The following is a 12,154-nucleotide window of genomic DNA, read 5'->3' as shown; positions in this document are numbered from 1 at the left end:
TATTGTTGTCGGCATACCACAGTCATACTGCTCTCAAGCGTGCGCACACACACACACATTTACATTTGTTGCATGCAACGTGATTTGTGCGTAAATTTATGGTTTGCAATTAGTTGGCAACGCCACGTTTAAATCAGCATGTCACTCTACAACTGCCATAATGCATGTGGCGTGTAGGTCTATACGACGGCGTGGCACATGCGTTGCAAGCAGCGAAATGCGAAATGCAAAATTTTCTAATCCCAAACTCGGTTTCGCAAGCGTTTTGCCATTTTAGCTGCTTTTCTCTGCGACAGTTGTTGTTTCTGCCATTTGGTTAGGTTGTTTTTGTTACTTTGTTGCACGCACAATATTGTGTGTGTGCGGCTTAAAATGTGGTTATTCTGGCCACGTTCTCTTTCAGTCGTGTGAAGAATGCAAAAAAGATATGCAGAAATAAAAGTGTGTTGCTGCGAATTTTTGTTGCAAGTTATATATGCAATATATTTAGCTAAGATTTTTGCGTTTTGTTGCACGTTTGCCAATTAACTGCTAAATATTGCAAATTTCTATGTGTGTATGTATGTGTGCGATCTTGATTTGTGATTCTACCTCATATTATTTTTCTTTCAGTTTTGTGGCATGCTTATTAGTTTTCGTGACTAGTTTTGAAAACTTAACATTTGAGTCTAATTGTATTGCTAATGGATTTTTCCCACCTTCTTTGGTAAAAATAGTAATGGATAGAGAGCACTTTTTCATTTACGAAGGTTTTGAGTTAGTTTGAGAACCCCTAAAATTATTCTCCTACATTTGGAGTTTCAGAGCAGGTTAAGACATAAATGAGATGTCCACCGATCCCGATTTTCACAAAAACATTTTGTTCAGCGATGAAGCTCACTTTTACACTCAATGAGGAACGCTATAGAGCCATTATTAATGACTGTTTCGTACTTGAATTGGAGGATGTTGATGTGGACAACCTTTGGTGAAAACAGGACGGCGCTATATGCCATACAGCCAACAATATAATCAATTTATTCAAGGAAATTTTTGGTGAGTGCCTTATTTCGCGTAGTGGGCCTGTGGCATGCCCGCCAAAACCGTGCATTTTAACAACGCTAAACTCTTTTTTGTGAGGCTAGGTGAAGTAGCTTGTCTAGTCAAATAGGTCAGAGACAATTGACGCCTTGGGTGAGAAAATTTGACGCGTTATTACTAACATACGGCACCAACTGCTGCAAATTAGTCGAAAATTGGGCCTCTGAGCAGAAATTTATACGAGTTAGCCGTGGCGGTCACTTGCCCAAAATCATTTTTGGCAAAGCCTTCTCTATATAAAAAAAAGCTAAATTCTTGACTATAACATTTAGTTATATGCGTTTTATTTTTTCTTGAAATCCAAATGTCTAAAATAACACCCTTTATATACATATGTGTATATATTTCACATTGCCTCTCACCTACTATTCGCTTTGTGCCACTTAACTGTGATATTTCAAACTAAATGTTGCATACAAATATTTTATCATCACATTGCTAAAAAGAAAGATGTGCCACAATTGCGCTTGGTTGCTAATAAGGAATGCACTTAAAAGCCTAGAGTGACACAATTACCTTACATACATACATTTAATATATAGATATACGAGAATATAAGAAATGTATAGTAAAATATTGTGTTTAAAAAAATTTTGTAGACAAATCTATTTGGTATGCCATCTATAAATTACTGCATTTAAGTGCCTTCACATTGTGCCTCAAAGTGAACTGATAAAAGTGGAAAGATAATTTTTAACTTTACTGAAATCAGAGCGTGCTCGGATCAGGAAATATCAAACGACTGTAAGAACCCTACTGTACACACTGACATAGTAATTTGACACAAATCCGTAAATAAACATGGCCGTCACGACAAAAGTTGCCCTGTGTGAACTCGTACTGAACTCCCAACTCTACTTAGCCAAATTTTTCGCTGAAATATTAGAAATACATAGTCAAGAGTATGTACTCGTACCAAACTATTTTATTTATGCCAGCTACTTTAGCTTTTCACTACTCAATAAATGCAGGCTTTGTGACAATCGCAACTCTAATGATACTTTTAAGGTGATTTTAAGCCACTCTATGAAACATTGTTATTTAAATTATTAAAACAAAACCAAAGCCAAATTTGTTTAAACGTATTATTGTCATGTTCTCGTGAAAATTTTTAAATATTAAAATACATACAATATATACAAATATCTACATTGTAAACCTAATTGTTAGGCCACCGCATAATTACTATGAAGTCGTTTAAATATAAAAAATACTACCACTATGCGCTTCAAATACCAATCACCAATTGATATGCTACCAAACCGCAAATTATCGCACAAACACTTTTATCGCAATCCATGAAAATGGATTTAGACCGCATTTACATATACATACAGACATTTATGTAATATACTGAGTATAAAACACACACATAAACGAAAAAAATTGCAAATGTGCATGTATACATACATATGCAAGAGTTTTAAAAACTCAATATTATTACGAACGAAACTGTAAAACTTTTTTGTTGGTTTCGCACAGCCAAACTGCAAATTATCGTAAGCTTCGCACCAGCGATTTTCCCAAATTCATAGCGGCAGCAGCAGTTTAACGGTAATTTCTAAATATACACTCGTTTTAATACAGTTTGCACGTTTTCGTATTCAATTCGTATATGTTCGTAGCAAATGTGCAAAATTTTGTAGACGAGATTATTGTAAAAAATATTTGGTAATCCCGAAATTTTCGGGACTCACTCAAAATTGTTGTCAAAAGTTCTGTTAGCAATATTAATACAAAAAATAAAAATCCCGAAATTTTCGGGATTGCATTCGAAAATTCAAATGTGTTTAATGCAAATGCGCAGCATACTGTAGGCGGTGTTGTTTAAAATAATATTGTGCAATTCTGCAAAATTCGGGATTTTTTCAAAATTGTAAACTAAAGTTCTGTAAACAAGCTCAATACAAGAAATTAAAATCCCGTAATTATCGGAATAGCCCACGAAATTGATACCGCAAAATCAGATTTAAAAACAAAATTGAATAAGATGGTGGACAAAACATATATTTGAATTATAAAAAACTTTCCAAAATATTAATACCGAAGTCCCGTCCGCAAACTCGGTATTATATTTACCCGCGCACGCTCATGAATTTATGCACACTTTTATAGAACTAAACGTTTCAAGCTTTGCGGTCGCGTGCCTTACCAAATTTAAATCGAAACCTGCGGCTGTAGCGGCTTACGATTAAATACCGTAACGCTGAAGCAAATACAACACAATTAATGAAAAAAATTACTAAAATAAATCCATGTGGGCATATAATTTTTGGGAAAAAAATTTAATTTAAATTCAAAGCGACAACAAACCGTTGTGTGGTGACAGCCGGCATAGTAACGCTCACAAAAAAAGCAGCGGCAGACAAAACAATAACGTCAAAAACAACAACAATACGTATACCGTACCTGCGGCGGCGAGCAGAAAAACAAAACGAAACCGTAATAATACAATAAATAAATGAATTGCATAAATTAAAATTTAAATCGCAAATAATCAGCACACACACAGTTGCACGTGGCTGCGTGTGGGCGGCGAAGTTGGGTTAAAAAGCCGATAACCAAAACTAAAGTGAATGTTTGTTGAGGAAAATAAGTCGAAAAAATAGAAAATAAATAAAACTGCAAGATTAAATTGAAAATAATCAAAATTGTATGTGTATATGTGCCAAATTTTTTTTTTTTTTTTGCATTGCTTGTGCGATATGATTACGGTCGCGGCATACACATGCATACATTGTGGCAATAGACCACAAATAACGACGTAAAAATGTGCGTGGCCATTTCTGCGTGAAAATTAATAAATGCATGTAAATGTCAATACATATAAAATGATGCTAACAGCACGACTAATTAAATAATTAAAAACATGTCAATTACATTTACACGCAAATATTTGCCGCAGCTACTAACTACTGGACACAAGGCGACACTGAAGCGCGTTATCTAAGTGGCTCAAACGCTACTGGTGGTCTAGGCGAGCATATGTTCTACCCACACTAAAAGATATCACCAGCTTAGCTCCACCTGGAGCATGCCCAACGGCTAGAGCTCAGTTTTCCACTGTGTGTTCTTTAGGGCTCAATCACTTTTTTCGTAAGATATTGGCGTCAAAAGGCGTCAAACCCCACAATACAGACACATCAGCAAAACAACATCAGAACCGCCTCTTCGATATCATAACTTTCTAAAGCAACAATGCACTCTTATTGTATTAAAACGTTTCCCGTTTTTCGCTCACCCCTGCTGACTCATAAAACTGCACTGATGGCATAGTAACATGTCACATCAACGTCCAAAATGGCTTCGGGGTGCCAAAGGAGCATAAGGAAATGGAAATGTGAATGTAAATGTTGCTTTATTGGTCGTAAAGAAAAAAAAAAGCTCAGTTGAATTACGCGAATATGGGTTTTAATGGCAGCGACGACAGATGGCGCTAGACGTGCACAAATGCATTAAAATGAAAGCGGCTTACGAGCTGACGCCACACAAAGAGCGCAATTTTAAAGTACGCAGTTTAAAGCCCCTTAAAACGACACTTACAAGGAATTTGCTTTTATTGAAGAGCTAACGAATTGAAAGCTATGAGTGGTTTAATGAGCTTTTAAGAGACTTTCAAAACGATTGCAAAATATTTAACAGTTTAAAACTTATTAGTATATGTAATAATATTACTTTTCAATAAAAAATTTTTGTAAACGTTTGAGCACGGTTGTCAAAAATAAAATTAGAGCTAAATAAAAGCTTCAAAGCTCCCAAAGTTTTGGTAAAATTTGTTTTGTTTAAAAATTAAAATATGTCAGAAAAAACAGCTAAGTTAACTATTGTATAACAAAATCGGTACATAAAAGCTTCAGAACTTTTATCAATATATTTTTATGACATAATTTAAAATATTCTTTTTTCTAATAACAGCTTTCATATAAAATATAATATTGAAAGCTCTGAAAAGCTCTGCTAAGCAATATGTTGTCAACTATAAGGTTGGATTGAAGATCAGTATTATAGCATTTTTTACATTAGCATTCAGCAACTATTCAGCTTAAGGTGATGACTGCTGAATTAAGCGCTGAATACTAAAGCGCTTAAAGGTGCATCTTCAAGCATTGAGCACTTATTTAGCTTATGGAAATAGTAGCTTAATTAAGCGCTGAGAGCTAAGTCTCTCGAAAAATACTACAATACTGCTTCTATACTTTAATTTCTGTAAACCTTATATTGCGAGAACCAACTATTTTCTGAAAATAATTCGATTTATTACTTAAGACTAAATAACATTATATGTTCTTTGTCATTAAGTCCAAAATGATGCATCGATCGGAGCAAAAGCTTGGGAAAGCACTTTCTGGAATAAGTTTCGTTAGAATTAGAGCTTTATTGTTATTTCTATTTTTAAAAACGCTAACAATTAAGATTAGCTTAGCTACAAATTGAGCTCGAAAGTATTTTCGCATTTCTAATATTTTTCCGTCAATTTATTGACACAACTCCTTATATATATCTAGTCTTTGAAAAGCTCTAAAATTAAGCTAAACTTGTATAGTTTAAAAAAAATCAGAGCAAATGTTTCTATCGAGTGTCCAGTGAACCTATAAAATAGTGAATTTGCAAAAAAATATTTGAAATAATTTTTAAACAAAAATTTGAAAGCGTTGCCCAAAATTCTGTAGACCGCAAGCCCACTGGAAATAATTACCCACACAGCGTTCGCCGCAATGCTGCTATATTCAATTTTGTCTAACCAGCGACAGACAGCTTAAAAGCGCCTACCGTTACCCGACGAACAAACAGCAGCATGCAGGTGACACTTTTCGCTACAGGCGACAAACGCGAACTCAAAAGGTAACAAAAACACGCAGACCAATCGCACACCACGCAATCGATTTAATTGCAAAATATGTATGCCTGACTGCCCACCAGGCATTCATTATAACCTAACCGATTGCGGCTACCAGCCGGCATGTCAACCATTTCATTGCAATCAAATCAGCTGCCACAAATCTTTGAATAGAGCAAATGCGATTACAAGCCAATATATACATACATATACACACATACATTCACTTATGTACATATTTATATATATATGTGTGTGTGGACAGCCCGCCAGGTAGAGAGGTGGTAAAATTGGCACCTGTGTGTTATGCTTTATTGCTCTCGGTCTTTTCTTGCGGTTGTTGTTGTTGCTGCTGTTGTTATTACCTGCACCAGTTTACAACCAGTGCCGTTGGACATCTAATGGCATTTAAGTTTATAGCTTTAGGCGTTTGCGCACAATACACACATGAACACACACAAACACATGAACACACACATGCAAGCGTATCAGTCATTCAACTGTTGAACCACTTTATGTTAATGTAGGCGTCTACTGTTTGCAAAAACCAAAAACAATACAAAAAATAATGCGAAACTCGCCACAACCACCACATAGCGGCTACAGTGTGCGCGCATAGTTGCCAGACTATGCGTGTGAGTTAAAGAAAATTTATGACTTCCTGACTCAATGGTGGCTAACGGTTAATGTTGTTTGTATTGCGTGACGCGTTTATGGCTAGCGGTAGCTGGATTTGGTCAATTACAAAGTTGGCTAATTGAAATGAAATATGCTAGCCCATGCTTATGTGTGTGTGTAAGTTATTTGCATGTAGAATTTAATATATTTTCAGAGGAATTTGAAAAATATTTCGTTTTAAAACATTAATATTATTTATTTTTTTAACAATATAATATTTATTTTTTGTTTTGTATTATTGCAATATTAACATTTTTTTTAAACACAAAAAAAAACAATAAAAAATTAGAAGAAAAAAATTTGCAAATTTAAGTTTTAATATGTATATTTTTATTACAAAATTGAAACATTTATAATATTTTTAGAATATTTGTATTTTTTGTAATATGTATAGTATATTTTCCTACAAAACTTTAATTCGCTTATTTATATTTTCTCAATATTTCATCCTTAAATTTTTTCTGTGTATACATGCATTTTTTTAAATTTTAATTTTATATAGTTTTTTTTTATATATATATTTTTTTATAAAGCTTTTTAAATTAATTTTTTTACAAAATTTGAATATTTATTTTCTTACTATTTATTTTTAGTAAAATTTTAATATTTATAGTTTTGATAAAATTAATATTTTTCTATAAAATTCCAATATTTATATTTCCTTTAATAAAATGTTTATAAATATATATTTTTATAAGTTTTTATAATTTCATTTTTTTTATGAAATTCTTAAGTTAACATTTTATGTAAAATGTGTATTTTTCTTTAAAATTTGAATATTTATATTTTTGTTATAATATGTTAATATATATATTTTTAATTAAAAAAAAATTTAAAAAAAAAATTTTTGTATGTTGTACACGCATCATACTTGCATATATATTTTTCTATAAGGTTTGAAGACTTATACTTTTTTTATAAAATTTTAATACGTATTTTTTTACAAAATTTTAATTTAAATAATTTTTAACAATTTTATTATTTATATTTTTTAATAAAACTTGAAACATTATATTAATTTTCTAAAATTTTAATATTTACATTTTTGATAAAATCCAATTTCTATATTTTCCACACGATTTATAATTTTTCTATAAGATTTTATTACTTATATTTCATTTTTAAAATTATTTTGTTTAAAATTTTTTTTAACTCCTAATTTCTTTTATTAACTTAATTTTTACATATTTTTTAATAAATATATTTTTTATAAAATTTTAATGTTTATATTTTTTTGAATGTTAATATTAATATTTTTAGAAAATTTTAAAGCCGCCGATTTTCAAAAATCTTCACTTCTTCTAACTTCAGGAACAAATTCCACTTAATTCAGCATGCAAATAAATCAAATTTACCGCACAACCTCGCTGCCCTCTTGGTTGTTTGTCTTATCTTCGGTTTAATTATTCGGTAATTTATATTTGCAATTAATTAAATGCCTCAATAAATAAGTCAGCGTCGGCTGCGCTGTGAAAAGGAAATACGCTCTATCACCCCAAAGTCATCGAGTGACAAACTCCCGTCGCTTGCGTACATACATACATACACACAAAGACACATAATGTTTTGACAATAATTCGGTAATTCAATGCGCGTTATGCCATAAATCACTCAATAACTCACAAGTGCTCCAAAAGAGCGTTGAGACAAATACGCGATTACACGAATTATTTGTAGATAAATTCATTCAATTAAATTCGCAAAGCTGCTCCAGGTCCGAGTGAGGTCACAAGAACTTGTAGTTGTGGTGGTTAAGTTAGCGTTTGGCTTTGATTATTAATTTGAAGTGTGTGTGTGCGGAATGGGTTCTGTTACAATATGTATGTATGGACCTAAGAATGTTAATATACAAAATATACACACATTATGGTGGAATTATGAGAAAATTAATTTTTCATTAACTTTCCTAAAAGTCAACACTTAAGCATTATTCTAACCGCAACTGATACGTTATAATTTTGGTACACCATAGTGTTCAAAAAGTCAAAGCTAAATTGCTTCCGATGTAATACCCAAAATCTAAACTAATATTATTGAAGATAACACGAAAAGTGTTAACCCAAATAAATATATGATTTTTTATATGCAAAAGTTTTTTTTATATTTTTGAAGGCTTTGCAATATGTCCGTTTTGACTTATCAGATTTTAAGGGCCGCGATTTACCAACAGCACTTGCAACAAGGGACTGGATGAAGTATCAGAATTACGTATCAAGTCTCTACTAAGCTTCGCAAAAAGTGTTGACTTGCTGCACGCCGTAAACGCAGCTCGTTATTAATATCTTTCAAACCTTTTAATTTTCTCATATCATCATATTCTCGCCTCGGGATAGCGAGAAGCGACAGAGTTAAAATAACTCTACACAACCACCGCGTTTGGTAATTCCGTCGAGTTAAACACTTCACCTCAGGCCTTTATCGAACTTACTGGCTCCACTTTCTACTTGAGAAATCACCATCCCTTTGCTTGCATCATCAATATTGCACTGTCAAACTTTTCAATTGAATGTCAATTTGGACAGGTCATAAAGAAAGGTCATCGCCCATATACTATGCAAGCGCACGCTGACACATTTATAACTCAATTTATAAGGAAAAAAAGAAGTAAATTTTTGATTTAAATTCTTCACATTCTTGGCAAATTGTGGCTTTTCATTGTATGACACACTAATACATACATATGTACGCGTTATTACACATTTATAAGTTTTCGCTGCGCATGGAGCAATGAAACGCATTTATCATTTTTCCGCTGGAAATAAACCGGAAAATATCAATTTTTCCATGCATACCCGTACACTTAAAAAAAAAAACAGAATTTAAAAAAAAAAGAAAAAACTTTATTAAAGCGCAGAAATAATAAAATACACAGCAACAGAGCGAAATTTATGCCTGCCGCACATGAGAGATGTCCTTTTTAATGCCACGTGACTGATGTTGACGATTTCCATTTTACATTTGCCACAGCTGTCACCACGCAGCACACACCACAACAACACAAAGTACCAAATGTGCAATACAAAAACAAATGTATATGCATCCACTTGTAATAAAATGCACACAAACACACACATAGCCATTGCCTTATAAATAAACTGACGCGCCAGCCGTTATCCTGTGCTCTGCTATGCCTTGCTATGCTGTGCCGTGCTGTGCTTCGTTGACTACGTGAAAAACGAAATGTAAAAATTAATTTATGATTTTTGTGGTCATTTTGTAAGCAAACACCCACCGCAAGGCTGTCAAACTGCCAACTCTATAACTGTATACTAACAATAGGGTGAGCCAAAAACTAGCATATCAAATTTATCTTGTTAAAATTAAGCTAAATACAGAGAAAACAATAGCCCAGCAAGAAAAAAATATTATGATATTGAATTAAAAAAAAACTCCATTGAGCTAGATTTTTTAGAAAGCTTTATACTCTACAAAATTCAATGATACAAAAAATTTCACCATAAACAGTTCGAAAGGTATGATATGGAATTGAAAAAAATAAGAAGAAACCGCGATATTCAAATTTTCATCTTAAACGGATTTATGACGTGTTAGAAATTCTAGGAAATTCTGAGCTCTACAAGATTCCACGTTGTAAAACTTAAAAAAACAGTTCGAAAATTATGATATTTTTAATAAAAAAAGATTTTTTAACATGTTATTTATATTGAAGACCTTGACCACCGACACCTTTTAAAATTAAGCTCAAATCTTGCCTTAGCTTTTGGCTTACCCTAATATATACATACATATATTTACAATACTGCCTGCCGAAAACACGTTTACCCAACTTATGATTTTTTACTTATTCCGAATTTTTTATTACCATTTTTCATTTAATTTTTTTTCTTCTTATATATACAATTGCAACATGTTGCTACAGAGTATAATAGTTTTGTTCACCTGACGGTTGATTGTATCAACTAAAACTAATCGAGATAGAAATAGGCTTATATCAAGTCTTAAAATTGTGAAAATGGACCGTAACTATTAAAGCACCCAGATACCGGAAATGTGGACTCCATAGCCTATGGCTGACTTTTTCTCGAAAACATCGCACCATGTGTGAGATATGTAATTGAAATTAGAGAATCCTTTTCTGATAATAGTATGTCTGTATGTCAAAAATATGTTGAATCGGGTCACTATTTCCCTTAGCCCCCATATACCTCATTGAAAAGTGTTTGCATTTTTTTTATATAAAGTTTTGATGGCATTTCCCTGGCTTTGGCTGCAAGAGTATAAAATGTTCGGTTACACCCGAACATAGCGCTGCCTTACTTATTTAAATCAAAAATTTTATTTTTGTTTTTGCGAAAATGCAAAGTTATAAACCGGAAATGTCATAATAAACAGCCAAAAAATGGTTATGACGTTTGGCGGTTGGCTTTCTTTTTCATTAATATTTTTCGTCCTGCTGTCTGGCACATTCTCGGTTGGTTGCTGCTTTACGGCGTCATCTCGCTGCTTTGTGGGTTAAAGTACATATTTGCAGATGTTTTGGGTGGCAGCTTATTTGTTATATAAGTGCAAAAAATCAAGCAGGTGGCTGCTGTGTTTCTCATTTTATTTTCTTTAATTTTCAGTTTTCGCTTAATACCATTTTGTTGAGTTAGTTGGCTGCAAAGTTTCAGCTTCGTTGGCTGAGACCGCAACCTGCTTGGGTTGAAGTTGACTTAGTTGAGTGTGTCCACGCGTGTGGTGTTTTTGCACTTGTTGTTGTTGTTATTATATTTTTTACAGCGCCACGTGGCAACTAAACTGAAATGGAAAGCAACATATACTTCGAAAGTTTTCGCATAACAGTAAACTTCATTACTTTTGGTGTAGTTACCAGGGGATTTCACAGAAATCTGATGTTAATAAGGAAGGAATGTTATAATAAATATCTCTTTTCACTTACAGATCCCTCAAAATGCAAATTTGTGCTGAAAGTAAGAAAATTAATATTAAATTTCTAACAAATCAAATGGATCGGACGCAAAAATTTTCAAAATATTTTTTTGCTCGTCGAAAAGTTGCTATCTCGAAATCTAATCACTTCTAAACCTAAATATACAAAAGATCTACTGACTACATATTTAAATTTTTAGACTATAATTATTTGTATAACTTCAGATTTTACTAATAAGCCGATCATCCTTCAAGTAAAAAAACCCTACCACATAAACTTTTTACTTATAATAGAAAATAATGAGTATAAAACAAGTAGTAATTCAGTAATCTCATACCGACACTATCGATGCGATCAAGAAAGTTCTCCGCTTTTCACAAAAATCGTATTAAGACATTCCGTAGAGGTCGTACATTCCATAGTTCTATATATTTCTCATCTCAGGACATTACGAGCTCGTGTGAATGTGAATTAATGATTTTAATTTTGATGCCAGCAACAAAATGTTATACTTTACGCTATTATTTAGCGTTAAGATCTCGAAATTTGTTGCCATCAGACTCCAAGAAACCGGACACTTAAAGAACCCAGCAAAGGAAATCCTCTCTCACTGTGAATGCAACCCTAATAATTTGGATCACTGCGCCGCGGAGCCTACTCCTAGTAGC

General features: G+C 32.9%; 1 protein-coding gene across 15 annotated transcripts in view; it reads left to right on the top strand.

Moving 5' to 3' along the window:
- The window catches only part of Rcd2 (Reduction in Cnn dots 2), a 205,692-nt gene that overhangs the window by 118,362 nt on the left and 75,176 nt on the right, over positions 1–12,154 (top strand). The window contains exon 4 of one of the 15 annotated variants that reach the window (XR_011396834.1): positions 613–746. The exons of the other annotated variants lie outside the window; for them this stretch is intronic. The gene's annotated coding sequence lies outside the window, so the exon portion shown is untranslated. Of the gene's footprint in view, positions 1–612; positions 747–12,154 lie in introns of those variants that run through there. 15 annotated transcript variants of the gene reach the window in all.

The sequence above is a fragment of the Bactrocera oleae genome, chromosome 6 (genome assembly GCF_042242935.1).
Source record: "Bactrocera oleae isolate idBacOlea1 chromosome 6, idBacOlea1, whole genome shotgun sequence".
NCBI lineage: Eukaryota > Metazoa > Arthropoda > Insecta > Diptera > Tephritidae > Bactrocera > Bactrocera oleae.
The sequence above is the reverse complement of the archived record's forward strand: the minus strand, read 5'-3'. Positions and strand labels throughout refer to the sequence as shown.